This window comes from Neofelis nebulosa, chromosome X (assembly GCF_028018385.1).
Source record: "Neofelis nebulosa isolate mNeoNeb1 chromosome X, mNeoNeb1.pri, whole genome shotgun sequence".
Lineage (NCBI taxonomy): Eukaryota > Metazoa > Chordata > Mammalia > Carnivora > Felidae > Neofelis > Neofelis nebulosa.
Window position 1 is genome coordinate 99763786 of NC_080800.1, and position 16989 is coordinate 99780774.

The window sequence follows — 16989 nt, forward strand, 5'->3', positions numbered from 1 at the left end:
GTTAAGAGAAATTGGTCAGGAAAATAATTTTTAAAAAAACATAGAAAAAGAAACCTGTATGTAGAAGTAAAGCTGAAAACAGTTTTTTAAATCCCTGTTGGAGGGGCACCTGGGTGGCTCTGTCAGTTATGCGTCTAACTCTTGGTTTCAGTCACAATCTCAAGGTCTTGAGATCAAGTCCTGTGTCTAGCCTCCTTGGGATTCTCTCTCGCCCTCTCTCTCTCTGTCCCTCCCCACTCACTATAAATAAATAAACTTTTAAAAATGTTAAAAATAAATCCCTGTTGATGAAACAGTAACTTTGTTTTTATTGTGTTGATTTATATCTGTTATATGTGAGGAATATATTAAATCTCCATAATCCCAAGCTACCTCCAAAAGCCTCTAGCCTATCCAATTAGTACTGTTCATTTATATATTTTCCTCTTAAATTCTATCAATTTTTTCATCATGTATTTTGTAAATTTCTTGTTAGGTGAGTATAGACTTATAATTAAAAAAAAATTTTTTTTAACGTTTATTTATTTTTGAGACAGAGGGAGACAGAGCATGAATGGGGGAGGGGCAGAGAGAGAGGGAGACACAGAATCAGAAGCAGGCTCCAGGCTCTGAGCCATCAGCCCAGAGCCCGACTGGTACTCATGGACCGCGAGATCGTGACCTGAGTTGAAGTCGGACGCTTAACCAACTGAGCCACCCAGGCTCCCCTAGACTTATAATTTTTATATATTCCTTATTTTTGACACTTTTATTCTTTTTTTTAGCACATTTATTTTCTCTACACCAAATCTGACATGTACAGAACCACACCTTTTAATTTAATTTAATTTAATTTTATTTATTCTCTTAAGTAAGCTCTAGGCCCAACCTGGGTCTTGAACTCATGTTCCTAAGTTCAAGAGTTGCATACTCTACTAACTGAGCCAGTCAGGCACCACTTGACACTTTATCCTTACAAAATGTTCTTTGTCACTAGTAACAGTTTTGGTATTCAAATCTATTCAGTTTTACATTAGTCACTCAAGCCAACCTTTGGTTGCTGTTTGCATGGTATATCTATTTCTGTAGTTTTACACTTAACCTGTTTGTCTTTGAATCTACTTTGTGTCTGTTCTTAAGATAGTACAGTTGAATCGTATTTTATATCTATTCTGTCAATCTCCATCCTTTGGTTGGAGTTTTCAATTCATTTTAGTTAATGTAATTACTGATTGTAAATAGGTATTATATCTGCTGATTTCTTTGTTTTTCTATATGTCATCTCATTTTTTATTCATCTGTTTCTCCCTTAATGCTTCTTTGGTTTAAATAGATATTTTCTAATATAGCAGTTTAATTTAGTTAAGGTTATCCAGAGATTTGTTATAATGATTTGACTCATACTGTTATGGAAGCTGGCAAGTCCTAAGATCTTAGGGTGAATTGGCATTGTAGAGACCTTGAAGAGCCAATTGTGAATTTCCAGTGCGAAGGTCAACAAACTTGAGACCCTGGAAGATTTAATGTTTCATTTGGAGTCTAAAAGGTATCATGTAGGAAGAATTCTATCTTACTCAAGGGTATGTCAGTCTTTAGTTTTATTTAGACTTTCAGCTGTTGGATGATGCCAACTCATATTAGGTAGGCCAGTCTGCTTTATGTTGTCTAATTTAAATGCTAATCTCTTTGAAAAATACCCTCCTAAGCAGAAACCCCCAGGATAATGTTTGAACAAATAATCTGAGCACTTTGTGGTCCACTGGAATTCAATGTAAAGTTAACCATCACATATTTTTTCATTTATTTTACTATGTTTTTGAGTTACTTTCTTAGTGGTCCCTGGGGGTCACAAGTAACACCATAATTTGTAACAGTCTAGTTCAGATAATGATAATGATGCAGTATTAATTGTATAAAATCTTTAGTTTTTATAGACCTTCCATTTATCCTCACTTTGTGATGTTATTTTCATATAAATGACTAAACTATATATGTGGTATGCTCATAAACACAGATATAATTGCTGCTTTAATCTGTTGCCTTTCAAATTAGATGGAAGATAATAGGTATAAGGTAAAAACTACATTTATAGTGTCTATTGTTTTTACTTATATACAGGCATGCATTGCTTTATTCCACGTTGCAGTTGTGTTGAACAAGTCTGTTGGCATCATTTTTCCAACAGCATTAGCTGACTGTGTGTTTCTTTGTCACATTTTGGTAATTTTTGAAATATTTTAAGCTTTTTCATTAGATTTATGGTGATCTGTTATCTATGATAACTTTCTGAAAGCTCAGATTATGGTTAGCAGTTTTTAGTAATAAATTATTATTGGTACTGTTTTTTTGTAATAAATTAGTTTTTAATCAAGGTATGTACACTACACGTTTATTCAACACTGAGGTTAGGGTCACAGACCTCCTGCACATTCAAGAACCCATGTATAACTTTTGACTCCTCAAATACATAATTAATAACCTAGTTTTATTGGAGGTCTTACCAATAACATTAACAGTCAGTTAACATATATTTTGTATATGTATAACATATGCTTATTGTAAAGTAAGCTAGAAAAAACAAAATGTTATTATGAAAATAATGATGATGAGTAAATATTGACATTACTGTATTTATTGAAAAACTTCTGCAGATAAGCCAGAATAGACATTTCCAATCCGTGTTGTTCAAGGGTGTATCGTACTTTGTTCATTTATGATGTAATACTATTGCACACCTAACAGGGTATGGTATTAGTGTGAAAATATCTTTTATATGCACTGGAATACAAAAAAAATTCATTTGACTCAGTTTATTGTGATATTAGCTTCATTGAGGATTTTAGAATATAAACCACAAGATCTAAGAGATATATGCCTGTAGTCACCTTTATTAGTGCTCTTAATTAAAAAAAAATTTTTTTAACGTTTATTTATTTTCGAGAGACAGAGCGTGAGCAGGGGACGGGCAGAGAGAGAGGGAGACAGAATCTGAAGCAGGCTCCAGGCTCTGAGCTTTCAGCACAGAGCCCGACGCAGGGCTCAAACTCACAGACCAAGAGACCATGACCTGAGCTGAAGTCGGATGCTTAACCCACTGAGCCACCCAGGTGCCCCAGTGCTCTTAATTTTTCATGTATATTCAAGTTACTGTCCAATGTCTACTTACTTCAGCCTGATGGACTCCTTTTAGTATTTCATTTAGGCAAAGTCTGTTAGTGACAAATTCTTTCATTTACAAATATCTTTTTTTCCCCTTCATTTTTAAGGATAGTTTTACTCCATATGGAATTCCGGAATTAAAGTCCTTTTCTTTAAAACTTTGAAACTGTTGTATCCCTACATTATGGTCCTTATGGGTTCTGATGAAAAATCAGCTGTTAATCTCATTGAGTATCCTTTGTACATGATGAGTCACTCTTTTCATGCTGATTTCAAGATTCTCTCTTCATCCTTCATCGGTTTGATTCTAATATGTGACTGTGAGGATGTGTTTCAATTCATTCCACTTATATTTTGTTGAGCTTCTTAGATCAGTAAATACATGTATTTAATCACATTCGGAAGGATTTTGGTTATCATTTCTCCAAATATACATTTTTCCCCCTTGTCTTGTTCTACTCCTGTGTCTCCAGTTGTGCCTATTTCAGAATGCTTGTTTGTGTCACAGATCTTTTAAGCTCATCAATATTGTTTTTTCCCCCTCTTTCTGTTAAGATGCAGTGAACTCTAGTGACCTACCCTCAAATTCACCTTTTCTTTCTTTTGCCTGCTGAATTCTGTTGTCAAGCACTTCTAGTGATTTTTCATTTGTTATTGTTCATATCAACTCCAGGATTTCTTTTTGAGTCTTTTATTTTTTAAGCTTGTTTATTTATTTTGAGAGACAGGGAAAGAGCAAGGGAGGGGCAGAGAGAGAGGGAGGGAGAGAATCCCAGGCAGGCTCCATGCTGTCAGCACAGAGCCTGATGCGGGGCTTGAACTCACGAACCGTGAGATCATGATCCGAGCCAAAACCAAGAGGCAGGCGTTTAACTGACTGAGCCACCCAGGCACCTCTCTTTGAGTCTTTTAAAAATAACTACGTGTACATTTTATTGATATTCTGTTTGGTAAGACAAACTTTTCATACTTTTCATTAGTTCTTTAATCTTGCTTCCCAATAGTTCTTTGATTGAATTTAAAGTAGCTGATTTAGTTTTTGTCTAGTAATCCCAATGGATTGTCTTCCTCAGGGACAGTTTTCTTAAAATTTTTTATACTATGTACCATCTTGTTCATTTGCATATTAGTCTTATTGTCCAAAACCAGACATTTAATATAATTCAGCAATTCTAGAAATAAAATTATTTTTTCTCTCCAGGATTCGTTGTTATTTTTTCTGTTTTTACTAGTTACTGAATTTTCCTAATTGTGTTTTTTTTCTGCCTTTTTCTCCCATTTCATTCTATTCAGCTGGCTTTGTTGCTGGCAAATGTCTTATATTCCTAACAATAAGTCCCCTATGGACATCTCTTTCCCCAGGGCTTCATTTTAAGCTTTTTGTTTGGCCTGTTTGCAACAATTCTTATCCTCTGCCTGAGGCTGCTGTGGTAACAAAACATTGCTACTCATTATATTTTACAAATGATCCTAGGTAACAGTTGTTCTCACCTGGCAAAACTTGATTCAGGTCAAAGAAAATGAGGCCTTGGAATCAGGTCTTCTAGGAAACCACCAGATTGGTTAAGTAATGATCATTCTCTAGTAATGCACTTTTGAAAGAGCTCCATCTCAGTTCCCATTCAATTAGTTATCAAGCTACTTGTTTTCATAGTGAAAGGTTGTTTATTTTCAAGGTTAACACACGTTTGGGGCACGGGCGATGAGAATAGAGCAAGTTATATTGCCAAAAATTTTCCCATTATTACTGAGATGCAGCTATTTCATTATTATATTCTCTCGAATTGTTGCAAGGCTTTGTTTTATTTCTATAGTTCTCAACAAATTTACTATGACAATTATGTCAGTGTTATTTTTTATTTTATTCAGGTGATGATTTTGCAAGGTCCTTAATCTGCTATTCCCAGTGGTAATCTGTCATTTTCTGGTGTTTTTAAAAGGTATATATGTTTTAGTAGTTTATTTCAATTAATCATGTCATACATACTCTGGAATGTGGTAACCTCATTTTGAGAAAACTATTGTATGAAGAAGAGGGAAGAAGCTCTTTTTCTAATAGAAACAATAAATTTGCAACAATTAGAGTTTCTTCAAAGGTAGGACAAGTCACTTTGTCAAATAAGCACTTTCTTAGGTCATCTTTCAAGGGTACCACTGAAAATCTCCTTTGTGGTCTGTAATGAAGTTTTGAATTAAAGGAATTCTAAAATCTATTCCAATAATGAGTTTTTCCTAAAAATCTATTATTTCAGTTTATTGAGAATATCAATAAAATTCCAATTCCAAAAAACAATGCATCTATGTGTGAAAGTTAGTATTAGTACATGAAGAAATAATATCTTTAAGTGGAGGTATAAGGTGTGTATATATAATTATTTAAAGAGCGAATTTCACAATCACATACTCATTTGAGGACTGAGACTAATATTAGAATATATTATCATAGAAACATGCTACTGAAAAGTCATGAGGGAGCATAAGACAAGCTGACACCCCACAAACACTGCCTCCCCCCACCCCATAAGATCTGTGTGATATTCCTCAGGCACTCCTGGATGCCCAAGAATAAAGGAAAGGAAAGAAAACAAATGGTTAACTGATAGAGATCACAGTCCTGCAGGACAGGAGTCTCCATCAGTTTACAAATATCTTAGTCAATTACAAGAAAAAGGCAATCTCATCAATAGCCTAATGTCCGGAAACCTATAGACTTTGCTTCCTGGATCCCCAACAGCACCTTGTCCTCCATAGTGATGGGGGGACAAAGGCAAGAAGGAAATGGCAGGTAAAATTAAAATTGCTTGTAACCTGCAGCCCATTGACAAATACTTGAGGCAAATACAGAGTATAACATTTCTCCAGGAACCCCCTATCCCCCTAATGTTAATGCCTTACCAAAGGGAAAACAACCTTAGCTTGATAATAACTGTGAGTCTTCTTTAGCATATGAAAACAGCTTTGGAAACTTGCTCTTGTCTTTACCTCCCCCAACTCCATAGTATATAACCAGTCAGTCTTTACTACCCCAGTGTAGCTCTTTCTGCCTAGGGGTCCTGTCCCCATGCCTTAATAAAATCACCTTTTTGCACCAAAGGCATGTCAAGAATTCTTTCTTGGACATCAGCTCCATACCCACATCACTCCAAAACCCCATCAAAAAAGATAAAAGATACCCAGATGAAATTATTGAATTTTTTTTCAGCTTCTGCAATTTTTGTTAAGAAGGAGCTAATTTGTATTTTAATGATCAACATTTACTCATGGTATATATGACCCTGACATTTATTGTAAAAGATACCCAAATGAATATAAAACATGTCCAATTTTGTGAATACTCAATAACTACAATACAAATAGGAAATGTCACAAAACCAATAGGTGTTGTGGCATTTTTAATTTTTTTATCTTTATTTTTGAGAGAGAGGGACAGAGTCAGAGCACGAGCAGGGGAGGGACAGAGAGAGAGGGAGACACAGAATCTAAAGCAGGCTCCAGGCTCTGAGCTGTCAGCACAGAACCCGAAGTGCGTCTTGAGCTCACGAAATGTGAGATCATGACCTGAGCCAAAGTGGGACGTTCAACAGACTGAGCCATCCAGGTGCCCCGTAACATTTGTAATAATGACAATATGATATGTTAGAACATAATTTCATTCTTTTTGTAATTTAACCTCTGGTTTTCTGCTAGTTTCCATGTGTAATTGCTGTGTTCCTCATTGTTACTCTAGTATTTGTATGTTTGTCCTACCTAATATCTTTCTAGTACATTTTCAGTGACATCCTTATTTTTGTATAATGGCTTTTTATAATGGAAAAAGTAAGGAATATTTGCTTGTGCCTCTGTAAAGTAATTATGTCCACCCCAAAGTGGCCCTTTTACTTGAAAGACTACTCTGTCTAGGCTCCTATATTACTTAACATATTCTTTGTATGTTTTATATGTCCATTAAACATATGTATGTGAAACGGCACTTCAAAATAAAACTTGAAGGGCACCTGGGTGGCTCAGTGGTTAAGCATCTGACTTCAGCTCAAGTCGTGATCTCACTGTCCATGAGTTTGGGCCCCAAGTCAGACTCTGTGCTAACAGCTCAGAGCCTGGATTCTGCTTCAGATTCTGTGTCTCCCTCCCTCTTTCTCTGCCCCTCCCCCACTCACACTCTGTCTTTCTCTCTCTCTTTTAAAAGTAAAAACCAAAAAAAAAAACATTAAAAAATAGAGACTGTTCCTTACGCCTTTCTAAAATAAAACATCAACACATAGTACTGTGCATATATTTTATCTATACTCACACTTCAAGCCATAGAAGACTAGTTTGGATTGAAGAAATAGGTTGAAAGTAGAATGAGAACAATTACTGAGATATTCATGTTATTTGTCGTTTCAGTTGTATTCTTTTCTGCACTTTCTAATGCTTCATAATCATCTTGGGAAACAGAAGCTATCATATGAATAAAAGAATCTGAAAAGTCAGCAGGCTGAAGTGTGAAAGCAGAGTTGTAAGGTAAGGATTATTTAGTCTGGACGAATTAAATTTGAGAAGAGAAAAAACTAGCTTCTGTGAAATCCTGAAAGGAGGAGAGTGTAATATTGCCTTTTGAAGTGCTTTCTTTTTTGTTAACATGTATGTATATTTTCTTTCATTTTTTAAAATTTATTTCTTTATTTTGAGAGAGAGAGAGAGAGAGAGAGCAAGCAAGGGAGTGGCAGAGAGAGAGAGAGAGAGAGAGAACGAATCCCAAGCTGACCCCGCACTGTCAGAGCAGAGCCTGATATGGGGCTCAAACTCAGAAGCCATGAGATGGTAACATGAGCTTAAATCAAGAGTTGGATGCTTACCCAACTGAGCCACCCAGGCTCAGTATATTTTCTTGATAAAGATTAAAATGTAGAAAAACTAGAGTAAAAAGGGGAAGTCCGACCAACCCCAACCTATTTAATTTCCCTCTTCTCTTCATAGAAGTTCAGCTTTCATCTGGTTTTTCATGAATTTGTATGTTTATAATCATGTGCATACACACACTTACAGTTATTCTTTATTATGCTTTAATTATCTGGTCATTTTTTTCTTGTTACTCATGGGTTCTAGTTCATTCCTTATTTGATAGTATATATGATAAATGTGTTTATCCACTCATTTATTGAGGGACATCTAGATATCAAAATTTGCTACTATAGACAACTATTAGACAAGTGGTTTTTAGGTTTTTTTCAGTCTAAACTGATAAACTGTGATTTTTAACGGGTGTCTTTAATCCATTGTCTTTTCTTATGGGTTCTGTGTATACTTGTTACAAATATCATATTTTATACATGTTTATTTTTTATAGTTTATTCCATATACCATAGTGTGGTCAGCACAGTCTTTCATTGAAATATCACTGTTCTGATTTACTAACCCAAGTAGCATTCTGAGAAAAAGCTATATACATATTTTGTGATAAACTATATTACGTATACTATAGTGTGATAGACACATTTATTCACTGAAACCACACTGTCTTGATGCAAGGAATGGGTAGCATTCTCTGAAACATCTTTTATAAATGTGTATTTTCATAGAGTATTATATACAAACTTGTACCTATTTCATCCATTGAAATAAGAATACCTGGATGCAACGAAAAGTTTACACTCTTTAAATGTATCCAATATGTATGTGTTTTCTGAGTGTATTATATGCAGCACAATGTGGTGAAGACATTTAGTTACCATAATAACAATACCGTGATGGAATGAATAACTGGCACTCTATGAAACATCTTGTATACATGTTCTTTATCTATTACATGTACCATTTTTGTTGAGTAATTTTTTGTCATACTGAAAAACACATTGCATGGAATCAGCCCTTTTAAAAAATTCAGTGGACAGTACGGCATTTTTAACTATAAGCAGAATATTGGACAGTATCTCTCAAGAACTTTTTTATCTTTCGTAACTAAAATTTTACACTCATTTAATGGCAGCTCTTTATTTTCCCTTTTCCTCAGTGCTTATCAACCACCATTCTACCTTCTGCCTTTGTAAGTTTGATTACTGTAGATGCCTCATAGAACTAGAACCATGCAGTAATTTTCCTTTTGTGACTGGCTTATTTCACTTATGTTCTTAAGAAGTTATCACATATGACAGGATTTCCTTCATTTACATAACTAAATAATATCCCATTTTATTTGTTTACCGCCATTTCCTATTCATTCACCTATCAATGGAAATTTAGGTTGTTGGAACCTCTATAAAAAATGCTGGAATGAATTTGGAAGTAAAACTACCTTCTTGAGATCCTAATATCCATTCTTTTGGATAAATATCCTGAAGTGGAAATTTTGGATCATATAGTATTTATTAGAATATTTTTTTGTGGCACACCTATGCTGCTTTCCATCATGTCTGTACTAGTCTACAGCAACAGGAACAGTGTACCAGGCTTCCTTTTTCACTGTACTGCCACTAGCATTTGTTATCTCTTCTATTTTCAATATTAGCCATCTTATGTGTGAGGGGATAGCTCAATGTAGTTTTCATTTGCATTTTGGTGGTGACTGGAAATGTTGAGCATCTTTTCGTATGCCTATTGGCCATTTGAATGTCTTTCTTTGAAGTCATTTCTTTGAAAAATGTCTATCCAAAATATTCACCCATTTTGTAATCAGATTATCAGTGTTTTGCTACTGAGATGTAGGAGTTCCTAGAATATATTGGGTACTAACTGTTCTCAAATATATAGTTTACAAATATTTTCTTTCATTCCTTAGATTTCCTTTTCACTCTGTCACCATTCCCTTTCTGGTGCAGAAAATTTTCTGCTTGATACAGTCCCACTTGTGTATTTTTGTTCTCGATGCTTTTGTTTTTTGTGTCCTGTGTAAGGAATGATGGTTAAAAACCAATGTCATGAAGCTTTCACCTCTGTTTTTTCTAAGAGTTATACCATTTCAAAAGGTTTTATATTTAAGGTTTTAATTCATTTTGAGTTAATTTTTGTGTATGGTATACATACAATAAAGGTCCAATTTCATTCGTTTGCATGGGGATATCTAATTTTCCCACATGACTTATTGAGGAGACTTTCCACATTGTGTATTCTTGACACCTTTATGGAATATCACTTGATTGTGTGTGCATGGTTTTATTTCTGGGCTTTTTATTCTGTTCTATTGGTCTTTATATTTCTTTTGTAATAAGTTTTTTTTTAATGTTTTGATTACTCTGTGTAGTACATTTTGAAATCAGGAAGTTTGAAGCTTTTATCTTTGTTCTTATATCTCAATATTATTTTGGTTATTTTTGTTTGTGTTCCATATAGATTTTGAGATTGTTTTTGATACTTTTATCAAAAACTGCCATAAGTATTTTGAGAAGATAGCCTTGAATCTATATGCATCACTTTGGGAAATATGGACACTTTTTTATTAAGTGTTCTAATTCATGAACATTTCTTTCTTTCTTTCTTTCTTTCTTTCTTTCTTTCTTTCTTTCTTTCTTTAATTTTTTTGCCCATTCAGTTTCTTTTATCAGTGTTTCATAGCTTTTGGTCTACAGATCTTTCACCTATTTGATTACATTTATTTGTAGGATTTTTCTTCTGTTTGGGGTATAAATGCTTTTTTGTTTTTTTATTGTAAATCGGATTGTTTTCTTAATTTCCTTTCACGTGGATTTTGGTAGTGTATAGACATGCAATTTTTTTCTCAATGTTTATTGTTTGAAAAGAAATTTATTGTACTTGTTTATTCTAAAGGTTTTTTGCTGTTGTTGAATCTTTAATGTTTTCTATATACTGGATGGTGTTACCTGGAGACAGAAAATTTTAATTCTTTATGGATGACTTATATTTGTTTGTTTTTCTTCCCTAATTGTTCTGAATAGGTCAGGTAGTTTCACAAGTTGCTAGAATGGCCATACTTGTCTTTCTTAGATGAAAAGTTTTCAGTTTTTCATCATTGAATATAATCTTTGTTATGGGATTATCATATATGGCCTTTATGATGTTGTAATGCTGTTCCTCCTTTGAGTAGACAATGTATGGCTCTGTTTCTAACCATGCTCTTTAAAAAAAAATATATTCATTTATTTTTTAGAGAGGTAGAGAGAATATGAGCCAGGTAGGGGCATTTAGAGAGAGAGAGAGAGAGAGGGAGAGAGAGAGAGAGAGAGAATCGCAAACAGGATCTGCGCTGTCAGTACAGATCCTGAAGCAGGACTTGAACTCACAAACTGGGAGATCATGACTTGAGCCAAAATCAAGAATCAGCCACTTAACCAACTGAGCCACCCAGGCACTCCTCTCACCACACTCTTAACCCGAGCAGCCACAAAAATGATCACCTATCTTCTCCACCATTGGCCTTCTCCATAATGTATTAGGGTTGAATGAAGCTTTGGACATTTTTGTGTTTGTTTCTTTTTGTACCAGGATTCGTTTCCTTTCATCAGAACTAAATGAAGGTGGATAATCACATGTCAACATAATTGGGTTTTTTTCTGTTTTATTCTTCCATAATAAGTGTTTTCTTGTTTTTGTTTTTGTTTTTGTTTTACATTTTAAGGGTAATTCATTAAGAGGTAACAGGAATAATGCTGTTCATTCCATGTTTGGAATAGGGGTGTTATCCTTTAATCAGACTAACAGAATAGGAAGAGATAGAGCAGAAGCAGAATAAAAGGACATACTAGCAGAGATACTTTAAAAATAATTAAAGGAGGGCACCTGGCTGGCTTAGACTGTAGAGTGTGCAATTCTTGATCTTGGTGTTGTAAGGGTGAGTCCATGTTGGGCATAGGGATTACATAAAAAAAAAACCCCAAAACAACGAAGGACATTGTCCAAAAGATTTAAGAAACCTTAAATATTCCAAGTAGGAGAAATAAAAGGAAATTGTACAGTAGGCCCATGTTGATGAAATTATTGATATTTAAAAGTGAGGTCATATAGGATATCTTCGAAGAGAAAATATACTTAAGAGATGAGCAACCAGTGAATTTACTGTTGACTTGTCAACAGCAGTGATGGAAGCCAAAGGCCAGCAGAATATTATACTTTTGCCAAAAAAAACCCCTAAAGCGCAACGTAGGATAATGCATTCAATGAAAATGTTATTCACAGCTGAAGGAGGATCTAAAACTGAATGGATGGTAAAAGAATTAATGTGTTCCACAATACGTATATGATCTAGGAAGAGAGAAAATGTATTGGTCCACTTTAGAATTAATTTAAATATGCATGCACAAATTTCCAGAGAAAGCACTAAAAGAATAGAAATGGAATGTATATATTTTAAATTAATGGAAAGAATAATGCGGCAAGATTGAAAAATCAGTTTCAAAGGAAGGAAAAAGGAATCAAAGATTATTTTGGGACAAAATAAATGGTGTGAATAAATCCTATAGGCGTTAAATATAAATTAAATATACATTACTTACAAGTGGACTCATTGTTTCCATTAAAAGACCAACTTTCTTAGAAAGGATTCAAAATGGTTAGCAAGGCTGGCCCGCAGGCACTATGGTCTTCATCACCACACAGCTTTGCCTCCCTGAGAGGTACTGGAGAGTCTAAGAGGTGCTTCAACTCGCAGGGCATTTCCAGGGAAGGAAGAATCAGCGCTACAGACTGGTGGTCGGAGCTGTCACTAGAACTTTTGTGAAATGTAAAAAAGTGCGAAGACTGAAGAGGAGCATGAGGACACTCTGGATTAATAGAATTATGCCTGCATCCCAGGAATACAGCCTGCAGTACACCCAGATTTCATTGTCAATTTAATTAAGTGCCAGGTGGAGGTCAACGGAAAGTACTTGAAGGTCTAGCCATCTAGGAACCAAAGACTTTTAAATCTTTGACTGCTTTGGCCATCAGAAGGCAACAGGAAGGATTTGCGGATGAAGTTTTGGAGTGATGGGGGGCTCATGGGGTCCAGAGCTGATGGCCAAGAAAGAATTCTTGAAGATGTCATTGGTGTAAAAAGGTGAAAATAAAAGGTGATTTTATTAAAGCACGGAGGCAGGACCCGTGGGCAGGAAGAGCTGCACTGGGGTTGTGAGGGGTAACTGATTATATACCCTCAGGCTGGGAGGGGGTCAGGGATAGAGTATGTCTCTAAGGAATTTTGGAAGCAAGGTTTTCAGGACCTTGAAGGGCAGCTGTTGCTAGGGAAGCACCATTTATTACTGTTTAATAAAACCACAGTCATGAGACCCTTAAGATGTATATTGATGGGTCATACACTTGCAGAATGATTGCCAGCATATATCTTAGGGCAGTTGAGATAAAGGAAGTAGACCTACAGGATCCTCGAGGTTGGGATTAATCTTAAGCCAACGTTCTCTTTTGACCCCAGCAAAGTGTCATCCTTGAGGCAGTGGAGCTCCTAGAGTGACATCACTCTGCCGGTCTCAAGGACTTGTCAGTGGGCTAAAGGCAGTAAGGGAATTTCATTTTTCATTTGCCTTAGTTTCCCACATTACCATGGCAAGCACTTATACCCCTTTCTTTTGTTCTTGGGTAGCCAGCCAGGAGTGTCTGAGGAATATCACACATATTCCACCCGGGATGGGGGTGTGAGCGTGCCATCCTATATTTTGCCCTCAGCTTGCCCCAAGCTCCCTCATCATCGCTACTGCCTTTGGCACCAGGAATGAGCCTGAAGGTCTATTTTCCAGAGTGGTGCAGTATCACTGAGGGGGAGTCCAACACTGCCTGCCATTTGCAGCTGAGTGTCTTAGGAAAAGATTTTTTTCTCCCTGATGATCACTCTAACTAAAATAGAGGCTAAAAATTACCTGTAAACAGTGTATATGTTCTCTTGTAAACAGTGTATATGTTCGGTAGGCAATCATATTAATTTACATTTTAGTAACTGGTTTTAGAGAAGGGTTTCTTCCCTCATTGGAACAGATTCAGAAATCTCTTGCACAGATTCTGTGAATAAAGCTCATGTGGTATTGAAGAAAAAAAGATCAACAGTATGCAGTTTATAACAGATACACTCATAAAATGTAAGTATGCAAACAGATTGATGTACAAGGATGGAGTAGTTTAAAACATATAAATATTAATCAGATAGTTTATATCATTATATTTTAATATTATAAGTGTATAAAGGGATAAAAATTATATTTAGATACATTCTTGTTTTCACTTAGAAAGTTACAATAGAGTATCCTATAATACCTGATTATGTCCACTTAAAATATATAAAGCAAAAATTTAGAGAACCACAACTTACAAAAGAAGTTCACAATTATGATAGGGGATATCATTACATCCCTGTACAGTGATAATAAGGTTTTACAAGTCATAAAGAAATAAATGTATCTAGGGGTGCCTGGGTGGTTGAGTCGGTTGAGCATCTGACTCTTGATTTTGGTTCAGGTCATGATCCCAGGGTTGTGGGATCAAGCCCCACATTGGGGCTTAAGGCTCCTTCTTCTCCTCTCCCCCGACTTGCATTCACTCTCTCTAACTATATATATATATATATATGTGTGTGTGTGTGTGTGTGTGTATCTAAAATCAAGTCATCTGAATGACTCATGGATACTGTAGTATTTTACCTTGTCAACTTCCTCCTTCTGATTTTTACCACCCCCCTCCTCTTTCTTCTTCTTTTCCTTCTTCTACTATTCCTTTGTCATAGGGCTTCCATGATTGTACCCTCTGCTTTTCTTCTTATCCTCTCATCTTTTTCTTCCTTTTATTCATTCCTTTTCTTATTACCAGTGTGGTATCGGTATTTCCCAATTTTTGACCTTAACTCTCTTTACTTGGTTTAATCTTCACAAATTTAACTATGACTGAAACACAGCTGGACTCCAAAATCTGTTATTTTTAAAATGTTTATTTTTGAGAGAGAGAAAGAGAATGAGCAAGACAGCATGAGCAGGGGAGGGGCAAAGAGAGAGGGGGACAAGGATCCAAAGCAGGCTCTGTGCTGACAGCAGAGAGCCCTATGCGGGCCTTGAACTCATGAACTGTGAGATGATGACCTGAGCTGAAATTGGATGCTTAACCAACTGAGCCACCCAGGTGCCCACAAAATCTTTCTCTCTAAATCTAACCTCAGTTCTGAGCTCTAGGGAACCAGAAATATAAATACCGTGATAGTATTTGAGTACTATTCATTTATTGAAACATTTATTGACTAGCTATTAAGTTATAGGTACTGTATAAGTAAGAGTTTCAGTAGACAGAGATTCCAGCCAATATGTTCAATCAAATCATACTGGTTCTTAGTTATTGTTTTTGTTGACATGTCACAGTAAACTATAAATCATGTAGGGAATTACTTCTGGGGCACATAAGAAATCAGGAAGACTTAAAAAGTTATACATCATCTGAGTTGTGAAAGTGTGATATTAATAAGAAAAAGAAAACATTGTGAAAGTGAATGAAGGAAATAGAAAAAATACTGGATGAGCAAACTTGAATGCTTATAAAACGTGTGATAATCTTCTGTATGATTTACTGCACAATAAGGTTGTTAATTAAAGCAAAAATATGATGTCAAACTTTTTTGATTGCCAAATCTTAAAAAACCTGATGAGCCCAGTAGTTTCAGTCTGTCACCTCTTAATACACTCTTGTTTCTTTGTTCAGGAAACTGACCTGTAAGGAGCACATCACTTGAGTTTCCTTTTCCTCCATCATCTGGTTGGATTAAGGAGTATATCAGAGTGTAAGGAGAGAGTGATTTCAGAGAAATTATTCTGGTTGCCTTCCTGTGGACTGGTCTCTGGGTCATCTCATCCCTTGAATAAAAGTCCAAAAATATTTCCAAGACAACTTTCTATCTTTTAATGCTTTCCTGTTACTACTCTCTCTATCCTTATCCATTTGGGATGCAGAAGTTGTAACAGTCCTGGGATACTGCACCATCCCTTTTTTTACACTGCTCTATGCCTATTATTTGTAAATAATTTCCTTCATTCTAATTTTTGGGTGCCATCTGTTTTGTGGTACCCCTCGAGTGAGACAATAAATGGTACTAGAAGTGGATCTAAGACCCAGTCTCAAAATATGTGTTGCAATTGAATTATTCACATATTCATGGAATGGAAGGAAAATTTCATTGTTGAGAAGTGTTACCTGTATAATCATTGGTATTTTGTGACATCACAGGTACACAAATCACCTTCAATATCTTACATAGATGGTAGGTACAGTTTTTGGTTCTAAGTCAGAATATAACACTAATAGCACACCATGCTTCTTAATATATATGATGGACTTGTTGTGTTCCCTGTGTTTAGAGATCTATATTTCTCATCTAGATGAAGGACAAGAATAGATAACGCTGCGAGGTAAGGAATGGAATTTCATCATATTTCTGTTTTTCCCTTGAGATACACTTTCAGTCTTGCTCCAGGTGGCGACATGTATGGAGTACATTGGTGGGTGTCCTTTCCAATGCTTTTTAATGTGCATCAGTAAGGAGCCTTGAGAAGAGATCAGAGCAGTGTAAAAGAGTAGCATACAGACATTGATTTCCCAGACGCACTCCTTGCAGGATTGGACAGTGGCTGAGCTATGTCTTTTGTCTGAAGTTCCTACCCTCTCTGAAGGGGACTTATGAGACTTCCTTCCTTGCTCTAGTACGCCCTCCCACTCCTCATCACTTATGAGCCAGTAATGGTCACAGCTCTGGGATGCCACACAATCCCACGTCTTTTCCCTACAACCTGCCCACACCACTTAACATTAATTCTTTTATTAAATCATCCTTTATTTATCATCATTTGACTGCCCATCTGTTTCTGGAGCACTGATTCTTCTGATAATATTTGTAGAGATGTGGGGAAAGGAAGTTTTTCACATCTGTGGTGAAAATTGTGTTGATAAAATTACTTGTGA

At 35.7% G+C, this 16989-nt stretch overlaps 1 long non-coding RNA gene and 1 pseudogene across 1 annotated transcript in view; both read left to right on the forward strand.

Annotated features, from left to right (window-relative positions):
- Window positions 1-7525: 7525 nt before the first annotated feature.
- Window positions 7526-16989, forward strand: part of LOC131501849 (uncharacterized) — a 134757-nt gene continuing 125293 nt past the window's right edge. Inside the window, exon 1 of the long non-coding RNA XR_009256907.1 lies at window positions 7526-7641. This is a non-coding gene — a long non-coding RNA (uncharacterized LOC131501849). The remainder of the gene's footprint in view (window positions 7642-16989) is intronic.
- On the forward strand, window positions 12646-13818 carry LOC131501847 (large ribosomal subunit protein bL20m-like; annotated as a pseudogene).